The sequence below is a fragment of the Mustela nigripes genome, chromosome 16, assembly GCF_022355385.1.
Source record: "Mustela nigripes isolate SB6536 chromosome 16, MUSNIG.SB6536, whole genome shotgun sequence".
NCBI lineage: Eukaryota > Metazoa > Chordata > Mammalia > Carnivora > Mustelidae > Mustela > Mustela nigripes.
In genome coordinates this window covers 42,402,895-42,426,451 of record NC_081572.1, presented here as the reverse complement: position 1 = coordinate 42,426,451, position 23,557 = coordinate 42,402,895, and the positions used below count along the sequence as shown (strand labels likewise).

The window sequence follows — 23,557 nt, the reverse complement described above, 5'->3', positions numbered from 1 at the left end:
ACTCTGGAAAACAGTATGGAGGTTCCTCAAAAAGGTGAAAATAGAGCTACCCTATAACTCAGCAATCACACTCCTGGGTGTTCACCCTGAAGATACAAATGTAGTGATCTGAAGGGGCACGTGCACCTGAATGTTTACAGCAGCAATGTCCACAATAGCCAAAATATGGAAAGAACCTAGATGTCCATCACCAGATGAATGGATAAAGAAGATGTGGTATTATATACAATGGAATACAATGCAGCCATCAAAAAACGAAATCTTGCTATTGGCAGTGACGTGGATGGAACAGGAGGGTATTATGCTAAGCAAAATAAGTCAATCAGAGAAAGACAATTATCATATGATCTCTCTGATATGAGAAATTTGAAAGGTAGTGTGGAAGGTCATAGGGGTAAGGGAGAGAAGAAATGAAACAAAATGGGACCATGGAGGGAGACAAACCATAAGAGAGATCACAAGTAGGCAGAGAGGCAGGCAGAGAGAGAGAGAGGAGGAAGCAGGCTCCCTGCTGAGCAGAGAGCCTGATGCGGGACTCGATCCCAGGACTCTTGAGATCATGACCTGAGCCGAAGGCAGCAGCTTAACCCACTGAGCCACCCAGGCACCCACCATAAGAGACTCTTAATCTCAGGAGACAAACTGAGGGTTGCTGGAGGTGGACAGGGATAGGGTGGCTGGGTTATGGACATTAGGGAGGGTATGTGCTATGAGTGCTGTGAATTGTGTAAGACTGATGATTCACAGACCCGTACCCCTGAAACAAATAATACATTATGTGTTAATTAAAAAAATACAACGGAAGCACAAAAAAAAATAGATAAAGAAACACACACACACACACACACACAGAGGGATATTATTCAGCCATAAAAAAAGGAAATCTTGCTATTTGTGATAACACATAAGGACCTTGACAGTATTATACTAAATAAAATAAGTTAGAGAAAGAGAAATACTGTATGATCTCATTTATATGTGGAATACTGAATCATTTGCACACCTAAAATTAATATGTCAATTACATTTCATTTTTTTAAGAAGCAGGCAAAATAATACTTCAAAAATATAATTAGGAAAAAATATATAATTAAGATCTCATGAATTAGGAGTCAGAATTTTTTGCCCATTCGCCATCCACTTCTTCCACTTAGTGGCTACTCCAAGCTATTTTATAGTTTCTAATCCCATGTTCTAAGTTGAATTTAGACTTCTACCCCTTTTTCTGTTCAAATTTACTTCTAGTTAAAATATGGTTTTCAAAGGGGGTGGGATTATGGACATTGGGGAGGGTATGTGCTTTGGTGAGTGCTGTGAAGTGTGTAAACCTGGTGATTCACAGACCTGTACCCCTGGGGATAAAAATATATGTTTATAAAAAATAAAAAATTAAAAAAAAATAAAATATGGTTTTCATTAGTTTCAATGTCCTTCTGAAAGTCATCTTTCTACCAAACACTGGTCACTTTAAGATGACTTCAGCCTCATTTTTTCTCAGTTTAAATTATTTGCTCTGTTCAGATATATAAATTTTTGAGACCTTTTTCTCTCTCTGATCTTTTAAGGAACTCCTAAGTGCCTTACTACTGAAAAGCCCATGACAGCTTGGTTTTTCTACCTTCTTACCTAAAAGCAAACATACCAGGAACTAGGAATTTGGGAGGCCATATTAAAATTCTGTTAAGAATTTTTTATAGACTATATAGCATAACTGTATCTTGAGACATTACTTTAAATTTCATAATTTTCTCTATCCTGTCATATTATGTGGTCAGTCAAATGTTTTAAAATTTATTTGATATCAAATACTCAGGAATTGAAACTGTTAACTGTTTTTAATGAGAAAATCTAAACTACTCCATGATAATCGGCTATAAAAATAGGAGAGTAATCAAACAGTTAATTAATTAACAATAATTTATTGAGTATTTATAATGTAAAGGCTAATGTGCTAGGTGTTGAATAGAGTACAGGTTTTAAATCTACCATCAAGAAACTTGTAGACAAATTGAGGAAATAAAATAGAATACTCCAGTGTAGCCTATGATAAGAATAAGGCAGTTTTCACTTCTAGCCTTGCCTTGATGCTCTCATTCATGGCTTCCTTTGTCTAGATTCTCTGATCCTCAAAGAAGAAAAGAAAATATTTGGGGGATAATTCTGAAACACAACAAGATTCTCAGGGATTTCTCTGGACTAGACATGAACTTATTTTAAGCCACTATGCAGTCTCACCTTGACCTGGACTTCTGGAGCAAGCTGCAACAAGAATAGTGCTGGTTTGGGTGAATTTATTTCACAGTAGTTGCCTAAGCAGACACTAGGTCTAAAAACTGCCATCTGTGGCTCAGTCTGTTGCATGTCTGACTCTTGATTTCGGGTCAGGTCATGATCTCAGGGTTGTGGAACCAAGCCCACATCAGACTCTGTGCTCAGTGTGGAGTCTTCTTGTCCCTCTCCTGCTCCTCCCCCTGCTCACACACACTCTCTCTCTCAAATAAACAAGTAAACAAACAAAATCTTTTAAAAAAGTTTTTAAAAAGTTTAAAAAACCCTGCTATCTTTTCCATAGAATGGGATATTTGCAAATCATATATCTATAAATGATTAATATCCTGCATAGATAAAGAACTCCTACAACTTGATAACAGCAGAGAACAATTTTTAAAAATGGGCAAAGGACTTGAATAAACATTTCTCCAGAAAAGATATACAAATGGCCAGGAAGCACATGAAAAGACACAATGTATATAATTAACCATCTGGGAATCACCAGATACCATTTCATACTTACAATGGTTATTATATAAAATTAAACAACAGAAAGCAAATGTTGGTGCATGATTGGGCTCTTGCCTCCTCTTCCAGTAACATCCTATATCACTTTCCCCCCATATTCATCATCTTCAACCACTACAGCGTGTGTGTGTGTGTGTGTGTGTGATCGTCTACTTTTCTAACTGGAATACACTTCACTAGTTTTGAAGGTTTATTTTTGTCTTGTCTTTCAGGTCTCAGCTCATGTCACAACCTCAAAGAAGTGTTTGTTTTAAGATTTTTTTTATTTTTTTATTTTTTTATTTGTCAGAGAGAGAGCACGAGTGAGAGCGAGCACAGGCAGACAGAGTGGAAGGCAGAGTCAGAGGGAGAAGCAGGCTCCCTGGGGAGCAAGGAGCCCGATGTGGGACTCGATCCCAGGACGCTGGGATCATGACCTGAGCCGAAGGCAGCTGCTTAACCAATTGAGCCACCCAGGCGTCCCAAAGAGGTGTTTGTTTTAATACAGTGGTTCTCAACTGGGAGTAATTTTGCACACCTCCCCCAGAGATTTGTCAGTGTCTGGAGACATTTTTGATTGCCATAGCTGGAGGGGTTGTATGTTACTGGCACCTAGTGGGTACAGGCCAAGGGTGCTACTAAACATTCTAGTATGTATAGGACAACCCCCTGCAAAAAAGAATTATCTAGTCCAAAATGACAATAAGTACAGAGGTTGAGAAACCTTACATGTAACACCCTATTTAAAGTGGCTTTATTTCACTGCCCTTCACAGCACTTATTCCTTCACAGCACTTATCATAATATGAATTTATCTTGTTTCTTTGTTTGTTGTTTGTTAATCCTCTGCATGTCCCATTAAAACATAAGCTGCATGAAGTCCGCATTCCCATTTGCCTTGTTCACTGCTGATTAAATGAATGAATGAATTCCATGAACTTGTAACTACTCAATTTCCTCACTACTTTGTTTTTGTTTTTGTTTTTTGAGAGAGATGGAGAGTGCATGCACACAGTGCGCAAGGGGTGGGGGTTGAGCAGACGGAGGGGATGAGAGAGAGAGACAAAGTTTTAAGCAGGCTCCATACCAAGTGTGGAGCCCAATGTGAGGCTCCATCTTACACCCCTGAGATCATGACCTGAACCAAAATCAAGAGTTCAATGCTTACCCCACTGAGCCACGTAGGCACCCACTAATTTAAAGTTTTATTTTACAAATTAATCTAATTCATTTACAAACAAGCATCTACTTTTAGTCATTAATTCACCTATTTTGTTTTGAATACCAACTCTGTGCCAAGCAATGAGTTAGGTGCTGGGTAAATAATAGGAAGTAAGACCTTGCCCTTGGTTTTAAAGAGCTTGCAAGTCAAGTGTTGGTTGGGGAGGGATACGTAGAAGTAAAAAGGCCATGTATAGTTTGTGATGCTGTGGGAAATTAAGGAATATGTATGGTCTCTACTCTCAACAGGCTTTATCTCTTCCAGGGGTGGGGGTGTGGAATGAAAGACACACACAAACAACTACAAACAGCAGAGAACACAAACAAGGAAAGCAAGATGTGCACCAGCTGTGGAAATCAGAGCAGGCTTTGTGGAAGAAGTGTTCCTAGATTTGAGACATATAAGAAGACAGATGAGAGTTTGATCAAATGGGAGGAGGAAATGGAAAGAAGGGGAGAGGGCATTCCAGGCAGAGGGAATGGCAAGAGCCAAGGCACAGAAGTGTGTGTACCAGGAACAAGTAGACGTGTTTGGCTAAAACACAGGAGACCAGTGAGAGCTTAGACTGGAAAGGGAGTCTGGGTCCAAACTGGGTCAGTTGAATATGAATACAAATGACCCAGATCTTGCCCACATTTCCTATAATTTAGAGCAGCATTTCCTTCGTGCACACTGGGAAAGGGAAGCTTGGAGAAATCTGGTGACTCATAAGTCATTAGCAGACCTTTATTGTTTTGACTGTCAGGATTTGGGGAGGTTCCTGGCTGACCAAACCTCATAGGACCTTGGTATGATGACACACGTGAAGGGACAGAGCTCCTGATCTATATTAGGAACATTTGTCTCAGTGTATAAACAGTGTGTTGCCACATTTAATTTGGGAGGGGGCGTTTAAAAGGCTCAAAAAGGAGTAATTTTCCTTTTATTCCAAGGTATGATAGGAATGGGTGTACACTAATGAAAGGAAGATAAAGGAAACAGGAGGCGGACCAAATAACAAAAAGAATAGGTCAGTTTGTTTGAGAAACAAGCTATGCTGAAGTATTTATTTGCAAAATTCCAGTCGCCATAGCAATTGGATGCTGTTCTTTCCGCGGTTCCTCCTTTTATCCTTTGCATGGTCCTCAAAGAAGTCATTTCCTAGACAGATGTAGTCCTTGCTGTTGATCTTAAAGATTTTGGAACATTTCTTTCCACCTGCTTTCCCACTCCCCCCCACCCCCGCTTCGCTTTTAACAGTCCAAATCCAGCCACTCACCTGGGAAGAACTGGATAGTATTGGTCATTTCAAGAGCAGGATCTTAGGAACAGAGGAGGCTTACCCAGCCAGATCCTAGCGGAAATGCCCAACTAATGCCTTCTGAAGTGTCCCAGTGTATAAATAAATGATAAGTACAGGGACTAAGTAAAATGTAGAATGGCTTGGGGGAAAAAAAAACACTAAAACTTGCAGGTTACAGACAGAATAGTCAAAATTCTTTAAAGCCCCAAGTAAGAATTATCCCTTATAGGGAGGAAATGATAATGGTTATGAATTTCATATTGTCTTGTTCTCCTGGATCCTCTTAACAAACCTCATGAGCCAGTTGTAGCTAATATTTACTGAGCACTTATTTGGGGCCAGACACTCTTCAGACCCTGTGTTATCTCATCTGAATAATCACAACCACCTTGGTTGCAGAAGATAATCATTACTTCAAAATTGAGAAAAGAAGATAAGGTTAATTATGGGATACAGATGATGTGCCAAGATACTGGGTAAGCATTTGGCATGCACTTTCCTGTGGTGAACCTCGGAAGTGATTCTATATTTTACTGAGGACAAGGAGGTTATGTAACTTGCCCAAGTCTATATAGCGAAGAATAGGAAGAAAGCTAGGCTTTCTTATTCCAGAACCCATGAACTTAAGCACTCCAAAAAACAGAAATGGAAGATCAGAGAGTTTAAAAGACTTGCCCAAATTTACACAGCCAGCAAGTCCTAGATTGATAATCTCCATCCAGCTTTGTCTGACTCCACACTTGAAATGCTGACATTTCACAATAAAGAAGATAATAAAAAATAATTCAGTTCTTTCATTTGAAGCTAACTCTGAAAGCAGAGCCATTGAACTGGGTTTTATTTCACCGTATGCTCTATTTTTAAAAAAATTTTTAAGGATTTTATTTATTTGACAGAGAGAGAGAGAGTGAAAAAGAGCACAAGCAGGGGGAGTGGGAGAGGGAGAGGAAGAAGCAGGCTCCCCGCTGAGCAGGGAGCTCGATGTGGGGCTGGATCCCAGGACCCTTAGATATCACCTAAGCAGAGGCAGATGTTCAAACAACTGAGCCACCCATGTGCCCCTCACTGTACTCTTTTTTTAAGACTTTTTTTTTTTAAAGATTTTATTTATTTATTTGACAGACGGAGATCACAAGTAGGCAGAGAGGCAGGCAGAGAGAGAGGAGAAAGCAGGCTCCCTGCTGAGCAGAGAGCCCAATGTGGGGCTCGATCCCAGGACTCTGGGATCATGAACTGAGCTGAAGGCAGAGGCTTTAACCCACTGAGCCACCCAGGTGCCCCCCCTCTTTGTACTCTTTAAATATAGTTCCCTTAGAAGTTAGTGTGTAAATCATTGGCCAGACTGTAAAATCATGGGTCAGTGGCGCCTGGGTGGCTCAGTGGGTTAAAGCCTCTGCCTTTGGCTTGGGTCATGGTCTTGGGGTCCTGGGATCGAGCCCCGAGTCCACACTCTGCTGCTCGGCAGGGAGCCTGCTTCTCCCTCTCTCTCTGCCTGCCTCTCTGCCTACTTGTGATCTCTGTCAAACAAATAAATAAAATCTTTTAAAAAATTATGGGTCAAATGGTTTCTATCCTAAAGGTGTTTTACCACCTATTTAGGGGAACTAAACATTTAAAAAGGAGAGAAGAAAGGGAACAGATTGGCAGATAGGAAAAGGAAGTGCGGGAATAAAAATAATAGTATAGGAGGAGAGATAGATGGACTATTTATTTTTATCTTTAACTTCTGGACCAACTGAAGATCAACTTTTATTTCATACATTTTGTAGGTGAGACCAGCATGGATTTTCTCCTGACTGGTGAATGTTCCAACTCAGTGCTTTGCAAACTTTAATGTACAGATGAATCACCTGGGAGATCTTGTTAAATGCTGATCGAGTCCTTTAGGGTGGGGTTGAGATTCAGGATGCTAGAAGATTCTGATACAGCTGGCTGTGGACCACACTGAGTAGCAAGGCTCTAGCTTAAGTGATGTGATTCATTTTAATGCAAAAATCATGAACATAAGGGCCCCTGGGTGGCTCAGTCATTAAGCATCTGCCTTCGGCTCATGGTCCCAGTCATGGTCCCAGGGTCCTGGAATCTACCCCCTCATCAGGCTCCCTGCTCGGTGGGAAGCCTGCTTCTCCCTCTCCCACTCCTCCTGCTTGTGTTCCCTCTCTTGCTGTGTGTCTCTCTCTCATGAGGCTTGAACTCATGACCCTCAGATGAAGAGTTGCATTTTTTTACCAACTGAGCTAGCCAAGCACCTGTAAATTTTCCTTATTTAAATAATTTGAGCTGGCATTTTCTGTTGCTTGCAACCAAAAGCAGCCTGATTGAGAAAGACGTCCTAGAGAAATTTCTAGTCCACACATTTTCTAAGATAGACGTAGCTCCCCCAAGAGGAATAGCTCTCTGCATAGGTAAACTAACGTGTACCTCATTTCCACAAATCTGGATGGAGTTTGAGCCCATGGAAGAAGACAGAGAGCTAAACATTCCTTTAGCTCACACATGAAGCTTGACATGATGTTTCTGGAAAGCTAGTGGTGTTGCACTGTTGACTGGAGTATAAGCCTTTGATCTGACACTTCCCAACATCTGGACCCTGCTTCTTGATACACTACAAAATTTTCCTCAGAGATTCATATGAAACATTCTATTCTTTAGCATAATCTCAATGATATATGCTAGCGTTTATTCTTTCTCTTTCCTTCATCTAGTAGCAAAATTTAATGTAAGGGGCAGAAATTAAAACGTGAAAATTTCTTTTTCTTTCTCTCTCTTTTTTAAAGGATTTTATTTATTTATTTGACAGAGAGAGATCACATAGAGACAGAGAAGCAGGCAGAGAGAGAACAGGGGAAGCAGGCTCCATGCTGAGCAGAGAGCCTGATGCAGGGCTCCATCCCAGGACCCTGAGATCATGATCTGAGCCGAAGGCAGCGGCTTAACCTACTGAGCCACCCAGGAGCCTCTCCCTCTCCCTCTCTCTCTCTCTTTTTTTCAAAGATTTTATTTATTCATTTGACAGACAGAGATAACAGGTAGGCAGAGAGGCAGGCAGATAGGGAGCTGAAGGCAGAGGCTTTAATCCACTGAGCAACCCAGGTGCCCCATCTTTTTCTCTTTAAAAAAATTTATTTATTCATTTGACACAGAGAGAAAGACCATAAGTAGGCAAAGAGGCAGGCAGAGAGGGAGGAGGAAGCAGGCTTTTCTCGGAGCAGAGAGCCCAATGAGGGTCTCAATCCCAGGACCCTGAGATCATGACCTGAGCTGAAGGTAGAGGCTTAACCCACTGAGCCACCCAGGCATCCCTGTTGTGAAAATTTCTATTAACTGCCTACTAAATAGATTCTTACTGAGTAAGCACATCCTTCCCCTGCCTTTCCTTCTTAGTCATACACTACAAGTGCTTGAATAAGTTATGTGTTTATGTATTATTTTTTAACAATCTTTACTTGTTTCATCAGACTTTTCCCAATGTTCAATTTCTGTCTTTTTGTTGCTCTCTTGGTCACATGATCCTTCTTGGATTTAGAATATACGATAGTTAAAAGCTTGAGATGGGCTTTTCTTATTTATTCTATGATCTTAAACAAGTTATGTAACTCTGCTGGGCCTCAATTTTCAGATCCAGCAACTAGGGATTCGGACAGCACCTACCTCACAGGGTGATTGTTAGAATCAAGTGAGCAAATAAATAGAAAGATCTTTGTATGGCACCCAAGACTTCATTTGGCAACTCATTAAATAATAGGCATGTAGGGGGCATCTGGGTGACTCAGGTGGTTAAGTGTCTGCTTTCTTCGGTCATGGTCCTGGGGTTCTGGGATCAAGACTTGCATCAGGCTCCCTGCTCATGTAGGAGTCTGTTTGTTTCTCTCCCTCTGCCTCTAACCCCTGCTGGTGCTCTCGCTCACTCTCTGCTCTCTCTCTAAAATAAATAAATAAAATCTTTAAAAAAAAAAAAAAAGGAATGTAGTACTAAAGTAACACCTACACATCACCTTACATAACTTTCTGTAGAATTTTATATATTGTAATTTGTTTAACTAGTTCCCTATTAATAGACTTCAGGAGATAATAGTGGTTCGACACATTTATCTTTGGAGTTGTGCAGAACTATTTGAATCCCACCTTTTGTTTTAAATTTTTTTTTATTTATTTGACAGACAGAGATCACCAGTAGGCAGAGAAGCAGGCAGAGAAAGAAGGGGAAGAAGGCTCCCTGCTGAGCAGAGAGCCTGATGTGGGGCTCGATCCCAGGACCCTGAGTCAAAGGCAGAGGCCTTAACCCACTGAGCCACCCAGGCACCCCTAAATCCCATGTTTATCTTTATCTATCTATTTATTTTTGAGCATTCATGAGCATTGTAATGGCACCATCTATTTAGACAAACTGTTTGTTAACATCATCATTTATTTATTTATTGCTATCATGATTTCACAGCAAGTATGCAATCAATTTTATGCTAGAACAAATCAGGAATTCAAGACACAATTGCCATCCTCAAATATTAACCTTCAGCAAACAGCATCTCCATAAGCTTTGCCTGAAGACACTGGGATTCTACCAGTTTCTGAGGTGTCCCACATTTAAGGAGTGCAGACACTGCTGTTACTTTGAGGTTTTTTTCTGAAGTCATTTGGATCTTTCGAATCAGGTTTTCCTCCTCCTTGGCAGTAGATGAACACGTATCCTTCACCAATGTGCTAATATGCTTCGGCCCATCCCCTATGACTGGTTCTGCCTGAACGAGATTTGAGGCACCAGCTCTTCCCTCCGCTGTCTTTGGAGCCAGGAAAGTAGGAGAAAATGGTCTTGCCATCGTTCTGCTCTGTGTGGGGCTGGACTCCTCCAAGCCCGTCATCAGAACCCCGGGAGACTGATTTTTTTTTGTTTTGTTTTGTTTTGTTTTTTGTTTTTTAAGATTTTATTTATTTATTTATTTTTAAGATTTTATTTATTTGAGAGAGAGAATGAGAGAACTGGGGTAGGGGTATGGAGAGGGACGGGTAGAGTCAGCACTGAGCGTGGAGCCTGACCTGGGAACTCCATCTCACCACCCAGGGATCACAACCTGAGCCAAAATCAAGAATTGGCTGCTTAACTGACCAACCCACCTAGGCAACCCTAAGATTTTGTTTTGAAGTAGTCTCTACACCCAACATGGGGCTTGAACTCAGAACCCTGATATCAAGAGTCACATCCACTCACAGAGCCAGCCAGGGGCCTATAATCCATTTTTATTAGAATGATCTTGGGGAATGACTTTCCCTCATGGATTTTCAATTTCTTCATAAATCTACTGTAGATCCTCATTATTGACAGATTCTGTATTTGTGAACTTACTGATTTGCTCAACTTTCTTTGTAATTCCCAAATCAATACTTGTGGTGTTGTTTTTGGCCTCTTTGTAGACAGGTGCAGAGCAGTGAAAAGTTTGAGTTGTCCAACTTGCACGTTCCTGGCTAAGGATAAAAAAAAAGCAACAACTCGTCTTCTCCTTTCAGCTCTCATACCATAAACAAGTGTCCTTTTTGTGGTCTATGTGGTGTTACATTTTTTGTATTTTTTGTTTTCTGTTGATGATTTCTCCAATTAAAATGGCCTCCAAGCCCATCGCTGAAGTGCAAGCTCCTGTTCCTTAAATGAAAAAGGCAGCCATGAAGATGGAGAAAATATGCATGTTTGATAAGCTTCATTCAGGCCTGAGTTATAGTGCTGTTGGTTATGAGTTCCAAGTAAAGGAGTCAGTATATATTAAATACGGTGTTTTTAAATGGAAACACTTATAACAAGGTTGTATATTGGCAAGCAGTTGACAAAAATGTTGTGACCAGAGGCACACAGGAACCTAATCTGGTATTTTCCTTAGGAGCAGTGGTTTATTACTCTTAATTAAGTGTTCAGGGTCACATGGTAGAGTAACTACGGTAAATGATGAGAATTGACTGGATCTCATAGGCTTGTTGTAGCAAGGCTTAACTGAACTATCGTGTGCACGTGTTCAGCGTTATGCCTAGTATGGTTAGGCCCAGGGCAAGGTGGAGATAGGGAGGGATTTTGGATATATTCTTGTCAGTTTGATCATGACACTTAGGTATGCACTGCATGATTTAAAGCAGGAGGACATATGAGTTAAAGCCATGACGATCTGGAAACTTCACAACAAAACTCTCAGGCTAAGCCACTGGATTCCCCTTGACAAAGCTTCAAATGGACCGTTTTCTTGTAGATAAGAGTTTACTTCTACAGAAATAGATGACCTAGCTCATGATCATAATCAGCCTTTTGGAACTGAATGACCATTGCAAATGAGCGACTATAGTTCCTTCTTTCACTTTCCTAAACTAGTGGAGAGTTCCCATTCCTTTTCCTCAGAATGGGCATTTGAAGAGTAAAATGCCCCATTTTTTTTTAAGATTTCTCTTTTTTAAGATTTTATTTATTTATTTGACAGAGAGAGAGACAGACATGGCAAAAGAGGGAACACAAGCAGGGGGAGCGGGAGAGGGAGAAGCAGGCTTCCTGCTGAACAGAGAACTCGAACCCTGGGACCATGACCTGAGCAGAAGGCAGATACCTAACGTCTGAGCCACCCAGGCATCCCTAAAAATGCCACGTTTTGGGACGCCTGGGTGGCTCAGTTGGTTGGACAACTGCCTTCGGCTCAGGTCATGATCCTGGAGTCCCGGGATCGAGTCCCGCATCGGGCTCCCAGCTCCATGGGGAGTCTGCTTCTCCCTCTGACCTCCTTGCTCATGCTCTTTCTCACTGTCTCTCTCTCAAGTAAATAAATAAAATCTTTAAAAAAAAATGCCACGTTTTGTTGATTATTCCATTACACATATGCTTAAGTAATGTCATAAAAAGAGCAGTATTTTACAGATGAAATGTAATGCATTTTCACAAGAGGTTCTTGAAGGAAACCCATTAATTCTCATTTCAAGTTTGTTGAAACAAGGCGCAGGAATAAAGTACAACAGCTAAGTGACAGACCTGAGTAAGACCTGTGCACAGTGTCATGGCGCTGTGCTCTGCAGTTACCGAGATTAGGAACAGTGGAGCCTGGACATGCCTTTCCATACAAGACTGCACTGCACTGATCTTCTGATTACCCCAAAGCTCCAAACTTTTTTTCTACCTCATATGCCTCTGCATATGCCATTTTATCTTCCCGGACTACTCTTCTGCATCCTTCCCCTAACTCTTACTCATCTTCTGGGTTCTGGGTGAAATGTCACTTACTCAAAGAGGTCATGTCTAACTACTCTCTTTGCCTACAGTAAAACATCCCCTCCCCCAAACCTCTTCAATAGCATTCTGTACTTTTCTCCATAGTGCTCATCACAATTTGCAATTATATGTCTATTTGTTTTTTTAAAAGATTTATTTATTTATTTGAGATAGAGAGAGAGAGAGAGAGAGAGAGGCGCAGGGGGACAGTGCCAGTAGGGGGAGGGGTGGAGGGAGAGGGAGAGAAGCAGACTCTCCACTGAGCTTGGAGCCCGTGCAGAGCTTGATCTCACCATGGACTCAGTCTCACCACCCTGAGATCATGATGTGAGCCGAAATCTAGAGTCAGAAACTCAACCGACTGAGCCACCCAGGTGCCTCATTATAAATCTATTTGTATAAGTATTTGTCTGTCTTATCCACTAGGCTGTCAGCCCTATGCAAGCAGGGGCCCCATTCTCCACTGTAGATCCACTGTGTAATACAGGGCTCTATGTGTAACAACAGGCTCATAAATAAATACTAGTTGAAAGAATGAATGAATGAATGAAATGTCCTGTTTCACACACTCTTCTGGTGAAGGATAGCTTGGAGTGGAAATGGATGTTACTAATAATGCTTTAATGATTGGTGGTGGGTTTCATCAACCTCTACTCTCACACTCTCCCTCAAACCTCTACTCTCACCATCAAGAAGCAATTGTCTGGTGTATCTTAATCTCCTAGTGCCAGACCTGGTCTCTGCAAATTTAGAGACTGGTTTTTGGAACAGATACATGTACCAGGACTGATTGAATTTGTAGGATTTTAGGTTTAAAAGTCCTTACTGAAATAAAGTTTGATTTCATATTATTTTGGAGTAACTCCAGGCATTCACCATTCAATGTGAATAATTCAATATTATTCTGGAGTAACTCCAAGGCATTCACCATTCAGAGAAAAAGACATTTGTTTTGTTTTGTTAAAAACTGAACTCAGGCTTTATGAAAGACACTGCTGCATTTAGAAATAATTTGCTGCATTTTAGGTATCTAAGAAAGGATGTTGTTTTTGGATGGTTATAGTATTTTTATTGATACCCACAAACTTTTGACTATATATTTTAGTTATAACTAATAACTTTTTTCTTTTTTTTAAGATTTTATTTATTTATTTGACAGAGAGAGATCACAAGTAGGCAGAGAGGCAGGCAGAGAGAGAGGAGGAAGCAGGCTCCCTGCCTAGCAGAGAGCCCGATGTGGGGCTCGATCCCAGGACGCTGGGATTATGACCTGAGCTGAAGGCAGAGGCTATAACGTGTTGAGCCACCCAGGTGCCCCTAATAACTTTTTTTTCTAATTGCAAAAGCAGCATGTCCTCTGTAGAAATTTTGGAAAATTCAGAAAAGCAGGAAAAAGAAACAAAAAGCATAAACAAATAAATCACTCAAAAATCACTCAAAATTCCACCACCTAGAAATAACCATTGTTAACACTTGGTTTAGTTTCTCTTGGGCCAATTTCTATGTACATGCGTGTACAGGCACAAACACCCATATTATATATAATGTATTATACATAACATATATACTTATATACACTATATATTAGTATATATATAATATATGTACATACATATATAATCTTTATAATATATAATCTCTGTCTCTCTCTATATTTAACACATACACACACATATATAATAGTTATCATTTACTGAGTATGCCAGATACTTTGGTTTTCTTTTCATGCATATTGTCTCTTATAATCTTCTCAGTAGCTCTCTGAGAAGATATTATCATTCTCACTTTACAGGTGAGTAAATTGAGGATGACAGTGTTAATTTGTTGGCCTGAGGTCATTAGTTGGTAAATGGTAGATATGAGACACAAATCTAGATCCAGTTCTAAAGTCTATAATCAGCCATTATGCTATAGGACTGCCTGTCCATTTCTATATCTTCAATCAAACTGGAATTACTATAGATATAATTCTTATTATTGTAAAAATAATCTTGTAGAATATGTTTTCTATAACATTTCATATCCTTTACTAACCTAATTTAATGGCTTTATGATATTCCATAAGATTTGAAATAATAAGTGAATGAAATACTGTTTATCATACACTGCTTTGGTAAAAGAGATTTGGTAAACACTCTGATCTTTCAGACTTTCTGTCATCTTATTTTCTTAATCTTTTTTTCATATTCTACATAGTTTTCTCTTTTCTTGTCTATTACTACATGAACTATGTATTCTTTGCTTTTTAAATCCTATTTAATAGGGCACCTGGGTGGCTCAGTCAGTTAAGCAGCTGCTTTCAGCTCAGGTCCTGATTCCAGGGTCCCGGGATCGAGCCCTACATGGGGCTCCCTGCTTGGTGGGGAGCTTGCTTCTCCCTCTCCCTCTGCCACTCCCCTTCTTGTGCTTGCTCTCTCTCTCTCTGTTAAACAAATAAATAAAATCTTAAGAAATATATATCCTGTTTAATGCTTTGGAAGTTATATATCCTGTTTTGTTTTTAAGAAGACTTTTTAAAAAAAGATTTTTATTTATTTACTTGAGAGAGAGAGAGAGAAAACGAGAAAGCACAGAGGGAGAATGAGAGGAAGAAACAGATTTTCACTGAGGGCAGAGCCTGATGTGGGGCTTGATCCCAGGACCCTGAGATCATGAACTGAGCAGAAGGCAGACGCTCAGCTGAGCCACCCAGGTGCTGGCCCATATATCCTATTTTTACTCTAAAATTGCTTACCTTGGGTGCCTGTGGCTCAGTTGGTTAAGTGTCTGCGTTTGGCTCATGTTATGATCTCAGGGTCCTGAGATCAAGCCCTGCATCCAGCTCTCTACTCAGCAGACAGTATGCTTCTGCCTCTCACTCTCCCTCTGTGCTCTCTCTCTCTCAATTAAATAAATAAAATCTTTAAAATAAAATTGCCTACCTTTGAATTAAAGAAAAAGACTTTCTGGACACCTGGGTGGCTCAGTTGGTTGGGCGACTGCCTTCGGCTCAGGTCATGATCCTGGAGTCCCGGGATCGAGTCCCGCATCGGGCTCCCAGCTCCATGGGGGGCCTGCTTCTCTCTCTGACCTTCTCCTCACTCATACTCTCTCACTGTCTCTCTCTCAAATAAATAAATAAAATATTAAAAAAAGAAAGAAAGAAAGAAAAAGACTTTCTTTTCAATATCACAATGAAATAATAGCCCTTGATTTCTCCAGGGCAAGTTGTGGTATTTAGCACACTTTTATTTCCCCTCATTATTATTTATTTATTTAAAGTAAGATCTACACTCAGCACAGGCCTTGAACTCATGACTCTGAGATTGGGAGTCGCATGCTCTACTCACTGAGACAGCCAGTTGCCCCTCCCTTCATTCTTTATCCTCATTCTTTCCCTCCCATGGTCCACCTCTCTCTGCTTGGTTTTAGTTCATGCAATCTGGCCTTTCCCACCTTGATTATTCTTATTGGAAAAAGAAATTTTTTTCCACATTATTTATTTTCTCTTATGAGAGTCATTTTAGACACTTATTCAACAAAGATTTATAGCTACTTTGTGCTAGGCACTGTTTTTGGTAGTGGGGAAACATCATTAGGGAATTAAATGCTTACATTTTTGTTGATTGGATTTCCTAAATCTGCTCTATGTATCACCCACTTTTGTTCTGATTTTTCAAGAACTCATACTTTTTTTTTTTTTTAAGATTTTTAAAATTTATTTGACAAACGAAGATCACAAGTGGGCAGAGAGGCAGGCAGAGAGAGGAGGAAGCAGACTCCCTGCTCAGCAGAGAGCCGGATGCAGGGCTTGATCTCAGGACCCTGGGATCATGACCTGAACTGAAGGCAGAGGCTTAACAACTGAGCCACCCAGGTGCCCCTTTATGTTTTTTTTTTTTTAAAGTAAACTGTACCCCTAACATGGGACTTGATCTCATGATCCCGAGATCAAGAGTCACAAGCTCAAGTGACTGAGTCCGCCGGGCAGTCCAAATGAAGCAACTTTGAATATAGACCGGTGGTTTTTCTCCATTCGCTCGTCTTAACATAGAGAGGTCTCTGTGTGTGTCCAATTTTGGTTAATCTTTAAGTAAGAATTGCAGTGGGCTCTGTTAAAGATTGAAATGGGTCTGGGTGTATGCCTTGACTGTCTCTCCACCTGCTTTCACCTGGCCTTCAATCCTGAATAAGGGAATGCTCATGGAATTCTATTGGAGTGATAATATATTTTACTGAAATGGAATCTTGAACTGGCCCTTCCTTCTAATTGAGTCCTTTTACATTCTAACTAGCAGAAGTTCCTCAAAGTTTCTGGTATGTGGAAGGCTTTTCCTCTATGTTTTTTCTTTTGATCTTTTCTATGTAAATTTAGAATGAGGTGACTTAGAAGCCCGTGCTCACAAAGCCATTTTATTTAAAAAAAAAAAAACCAAACCCACAAAATAACATATTTCCCCCATGTTAAAAGGGCGATTAAAAAAAATACCTAAGACTCATAATTATATGTGGTTTTGAAATGTTTCAGAAAGGGTCTCCAACCCCATGTGGGAGTCAGGAGAATGGAATCTGATTGTGATAGGTAATTCCACTTGTGGCTTTGAACAAACGATCTGAACGTCAGGTTCTCTAATCTCAGATCTTCTTACGTCATAGTGTTGCAGGGAAAGCACCAGAAAAAAAGGAATGTGGAAGCTCTTTGAACTGTTCAAAACAGACACTAAGGGAATCTGAGGATTTTTTGTTATTGTTTGAATGCTACGATGGCTTTGGGCACTTTCAAGCTAGCCCAAAGAATATCTGTTGCAGGGATAGCAAAAGAGGTCTGGCTGCTGTGAAGCCCAGATATGCAAAGCATTTCTGAAGTGTAGCTGGGAAGGAACACTGTTTTGGAAGCGATCATGTGGCGTAAGACCCACAAGAGTGGTAAATGTGGACCCACTTTTCTGTTATTTCAAATTACTATGCACGGCTTATCTGAAATTAATTTGCCTCTGCTTTTCATGAAAGTGAAAGCCTCTGGGTATGAATCATGCCTTAATAAACAACTTTAGTACTTCTGGCCAGCACAGGTAGTGCCTGTCGTCTTTGGGGGTGATTTGAAAGTGTGCAAAAAGAAACATCCGTACGGTTACCTTGGAAGTTTGAAGCAAAGATCTTATTGCCCCAGGGGAAAACTTCCCAGATTCTACCTCTTCACAGCAATGAATTCCTTCTGTATTTTATGATTCAACTTCTTTATGAAATTCTTATAAAATTCAGTATGAAATTTTCCTAATCATGGGGAAAAATACTGTCTTTACTAAGATCCGTGACGCTGCAGCTGTTTCTGCACTATGGAGATAAATGGCTCTCTATGTCATTTGTCTCAGACAAATGACTTCTTTTTTTCTTTTTTTCTTTTTTAAGTAATGGACATGAAATGGAGAAATAAGAGTTTCTCCCTTCTGTGCAATGTTGTGCAAATTACACTTGTAACACATCGGCCAACACAGAACAGGGTACCTTGATTTGTTCAACAGTTGATGAATCCCCTCCCATGTACCAGACATTGCATTGGGAACTAGAGATACATCAGGAAACAAGACATAGTTCCTGCCCTCATGTAGCTTCACATCTAATGGGGAATACTAATCAATTATTTTATTTTACTTCCTAAAGATTTTTATTATTTGTGATTTATTGGAGAGATAGAGAGAGCATGAGAGAGGGGGGGGGCAGGGGGTGGGGGGAGAGGAGTCGAAGGAGAGGGAGAAGCAGATTCCCTGCTGAGCAAGGAGCCTGACAGAGGACTGGATTCCAGGACCCTGGGATCATGGCCTGAGCTGAAAGCAGATGCTCAACCGACTGAGCCACCCAGGCGCCCTAATCAAATATTTTAATTTGGGTAAGATGTCACGAAGGAAATGTATGGGATACAGAAACACAAATAAAAACAGAAGAGGAAAGATCTGCTTACATAGGGCAGGAAGGGAGTCTTTGAAGTGACACTGACATTAAGTTTTAGAAAGAGAAGGAAGCTGCTATGGGAAAAGCTGGAGGAGAAATATTACACCAGAACAAACAGAATGTGCTAAGGTTCTTGACTTGTGTAAAGAAGTGAAAGGCACAATGGTTGGTGTAACATGATGGTGACATTAACATGAGTCTGGAGAGAAAGAAACGCCATGATAGGATTTATATTTTAAGGTTACCCCACCTATTTTGCTAAGAACAAAAGTAGAGTGACCAGTAGCTTCGACTAGGAAGTAGTGGAGATAGAAAGAAGTAAATGCGGTTCAAATATATTTGTAAGTCAAGCTGATGGGACTTGTGAATAAACTATAGAAGATGAGAAAAAGAGAGGAGTCAAAGAAGATGCCTGGTTTCTGGATTAAGCCACTGGTGAATGGCAGTGTCCTTATAGCTGGAGAAGGTCAGAGAGAAAGGGGTTTGGAAGAAAAAGTAAGAGTTTGCTTTTCAGCCATGATAAATTTGAAGGAAGAAGGTATAGGTATAACAAGTTAACAGTTGTGAGTCTGAGCTCAGAGGAGAGGGCTGGGGACAGACGTAAGGAATAATGCCGGAGGGATAGTAGTTTAGTCTTAGAGATGGGTGAGATCTCCTAGGAAGACCGTGTGAAGAGAGAAGAAAAGAGAGCTGAAAATTAAGTCTGGAGAACTGACCAGGTGAATAGCTGGGCTGCTGAAAGAAATACTGAAGGAGATGAAGAGGAGCAAGTGGTTTGAAGAGGAAATTGATGCTTTATCTTTGGAGCTTGAGAAGTTTGGGGTACTGACTGGATTCTTGTCATTTCTGGTGTGGTGTCCCAAAATGTATAGGTCCCCTTGTTAATGTTAATGCTCTATTAATATATTATTTTGTGATTCAGTCTTAGGATAACTGTGAATTTTCAGAATAAACCATTCCTAATCACGCCTGAATTAGAGTTTGGAAGAGGAGAAAAACGCCACTAAGATCCATGACGCTGCAGCTGTTTCTGAATTACGGAGATAAATAGTTCTCTATGTCACCAGTCTTAGACAAGTGGCCATTTCTTTTTTCGTAATGGATGTGAGATGAAGAAAGAATAATTTGTTCAATGTGTGGCAAGCACACTTTACTGATAGCACACAAGCTGAGGAGAATGCAGAGACACGACTCATATATTGAGCACCTACTAGAGCACCTATTGAGCACTGCGTTAGGCTCTGGGGATAACTCAAAGAATAAGGCAGAGAGGACTTGGAGCTTCCAGACTAACAAAGGAGATGAAAAAAATTTAACTTACAAATAAAATAACTACAAAGTGTGGCAAGAGCCATGAATGAAACGAACATGGGAAATAAGTGCAGGGTGCTACTTCAAATCTAGATTTTTAGGGAAATGTGCCTTAAGTAGGTGACATTTACTTCAGTTGACTCTTAAAGAAGGAGGAGTTGGTCCTACCAAAATTAGGGGGTGTGGCTGGCCACTGATGATCCACCAAATTGTTTTGTGCAGTATTTGTTCCTGAAAAGTTACGGTAGGTTGAATAGCTCATATTGGTGTTTCAAGAGTGGCACACCCAGGGCTGGGGAGGTATTGGGAGTGGTCTGCCCTCATGGGGAGAATTTTATCACTAACGTTGCTTCAAATTGAATGCATGTGGTAATAATAAAAAGTAGACTGACATTTAGTCAGTTTACTATGATTTAAAAATTTTTTACAGGCAATGCCCCTGTTGTGGGATGAATGACTGCCCCTCAAAAGATGTGTTCATATCCTAAACCCTGGAACCTACGAACTAGCATCTTATATGGTAAAAGAGTAAATGTTACCTTATGTGAAAAGATAGATCAAGAATTTTGAAAATGTATATCAGATGATCTTTTTAATTGATCTGAATACAGATATTAGACTGAGAAATTAAGTTACCGAGTTCTTAAGATAAATAGGTACATATTTTGATAGAGTTGTAACTGCAGAATTTGATGTTGTGTTGAGAGAAATGTTTCTTATTTCTAAGTTTGCTTACACCCAGGTAACTTAACCTAACTTGAGCTACATACCTGGCCTACGTAGACATTTTGTATTTCCATTCCTGTTGTACAAGGAGGCCTCCTGGTAGCTCATGCTGGCCCTCTCAAGACAGGACTACAGTCCTGGGCCTGGTTATAAGTTTTGTTTCAGTACAGACCAGTGTTAAGGACACTCAAACACACTGAGCAAACTCATTAAATCTGGCAAATGACAAAATTCGAGTGTTTAAGAATATTTGCTAATTTAGGGTGCCTGGGTGGCTCAGTCAGTTAATTATCTGCCTTTGGCTCAGGTCATGTGATCCCAGGCAGGGTCCTGGGATTGAGTTCTGCATCAGGCTTTCTGCTCCTTGGAGAGCATGCTTCTCTGTCTCTCTCTCTGTGTGTCTCATGAATAAATAAAAAAATAAAAAATCTTTAAAAAAAAAAGAATATTTACAAATTTGATGAAGAATGAGGAACTTTGTATGCTATTAGTCTACTTTCTCACCTTAAAGGCAAGTCCTGTACAATACGAACTTATGTTCAGAATATAGCTAGGTGATGACATCATAGCAAGCAGAATAGTTCTGATGAATGTTTTTATCTTTTTATCTCTGCAGTAGATAGCCTTGAGATGACCTTCAATGAGAGTGTAGTGTTCCTACCTTCCTGTTATCCTCTCCCTTTTTCTGTAGATTGAACTCATTTCTTCCTTTAAAAAAAAAAAAAAATATATATATATATATATGTGTGTGTGTTTTTATCATTATTTATTTATTTATTTGATAGGGAGAGCGAGAGAGAGCACAAGCAAAGGGTGAGGCAGGCAGAGGGTGAGGGAGAAGTAGGCTCCCTGCTGAGCGAGAAGCCTGGCGGGGGACTCAATCCCAGGACCCTGAGATCATGACCTGAGTCTGAAGACAGAGGCTTAACCGAAAGAACCGCTAGGTGCCCCTTGAGTTCTCCCTCTTGTTCTATGATTGAATCTGAGGGAAGACAATTGTGTTGTGTGCTGCCTTTGGAGAGACCTCCAGTCAACAGCCCGTACGGTACTGAGGTCCTCTGTCCAACAAACCATAAGGAACTGAATCCCTCCAAAAACCACATAAGTGAGCCTGGAAGCAGATGCTCCCAGTAATTTCAAGAGAGCCAGAGGCACCCAGCTAAGCAGCACCTGGATTCCTGATCCTCAGAAATGATGAGATAATAAATGTTTGTTGTTTTGAGGCACTAGGTTTGGGGTAAATTGTTACACAGCTATACATAACTAACACAAAACCAATCACATAACTTTTGAAATGCTAATTTTAAAACATCAAAAGAGAATGGGTGGGGATAAAATTGATATGTTGTAGCTTTCATGGCTATACTATTTATTTTCTTATAGCTTCTTAGGCATTCTAATCACACTGACAAGATTCCTTATTAGTGGTTAATTTCATCTGGTTTATGTGGAGTCTTACCAGTTTTATTCTTAGGGAGTGACCTTTTATACAACTTCTGGATGCATTTAATTATGGACTCCAACAAACTGAGAATACGTCCTGACAACTAAATACTTATTGATTCATTCAAACATAAATTAATTTCATCTACTGGGAACTCAAAAAGGAATCCAAAATGGCAGATTAATTCTCTTGGCCTTTTTTTTTTTTTTTTTTTTTTTTTGGATTCATGTTCATAGGATAATTGGATATTGAACTCATTCATTTTTTAAAAAGATTTTATTATTTATTTGACAGACAGAGATTACAAGTAGGCAGAGAGGCAGGCAGAGAGAGAGAGAGGGGGAAGCAGGCTCCCCGCTGAGCAGAGAGCCCGAAGCAGGGCTCGATTCCAGGACCCTGAGATCATGACCTGAGCCAAAGGCAGAGGCCTTTAACCCACTGAGCCACCCAGGTGCCCCAACTCATTCATTTTTTAAAAATACTTTCCTTTTTTTAATAAAAGGAATAAATGCTCAATGTACAACATTTAGAGAAAACAGAAAAGCAAAAGAGAAGAAAGTAAAAGCCAACTCTGCACGTGCTATTTGAAGAGGACTGCTATTAAGACGGAATGCACTACTGCTTTTAGCTGACATTTGCCTTTTTCTTCAACATAATAAGACTTTTGGTCGCCATTAAAAGTCTGAATTTTAAACAGCTTCTTGGACTGGTGGCTCTTATCTATCGGCTTGTTCAACTTCAGCACCTGTCTCATCCTAAGTTGTTTTTTTCAGAACTACCAGCCACCTTTATCATGAAGTCCCATGAGTTTTCCCCATACAAACTCAGGGTTTTCAGCATCTTCACTTTTCAAACAAAGACATTAGGGAGTGGAGAAGCAGATTGGCAAGCCTCTTCTATGTCTTTTCCAGTGCTGCCTGGAATCAGTTTATTGACCACTTCTTTCAGATCATGTGTTTTCTCCTCTCAGGTCATGATTTCCATCATCTTCCCCTGGATTTGGCAGAACTGTTGGTGCTTAGTGGGAGAGGTCCAAATCTGATAATTTGAGGTTTTCTTTATTTTCATTTTTGTTTTTTAAAGTAGGCTCCAAGCTCAGCGTGGAGCCCAATTTGGGGCTCAAACTCATGACCCTGAAATCAACACCTGAGCTGAGATCAAGAGTCCAATCCTTAACTGATTGAGCCACCTAAGCGCCCCTGATAATTGAGATTTTTAGTAAAACCAACAACAGAATAGATAGAGAAAATAACCATTGGTAGTCTTGACATCAACATGGGCTTCAACCTCAGTCTGCCATTTTTGATCATGGAGCACATTATGTCACTGGTAAAATCCATGCCATGGAAGTTAGTCAGGCAATTTTTGCCCTGAACATCTTCAGTAATTAGCTTGGATTTTCTAAATGCAACTTCATCGTGCTGCAGATCAGCAGGGCTTACTCAAAAACTCCACCCTTGAGGCCATCAAATGCAATTTTCATTCCTTGAGTGCTCTAGACTAGTGTTTTTATTTCTTATATTGAACACAGCTGGTGCTTTCACATCATACTATATTTCTAGAAAATGGATTAGCCACTTTCTTCTTGGCAACCTTTTTGCAGCCTTTCATAAAGTGCTTGCTCTTACCTACTGTCAT

General features: G+C 40.2%; 1 pseudogene; it reads right to left on the bottom strand.

The window, feature by feature from the left end:
• Window positions 1-22,608: 22,608 nt before the first annotated feature.
• On the bottom strand, window positions 22,609-23,557 carry LOC132003412 (small ribosomal subunit protein eS1-like; annotated as a pseudogene).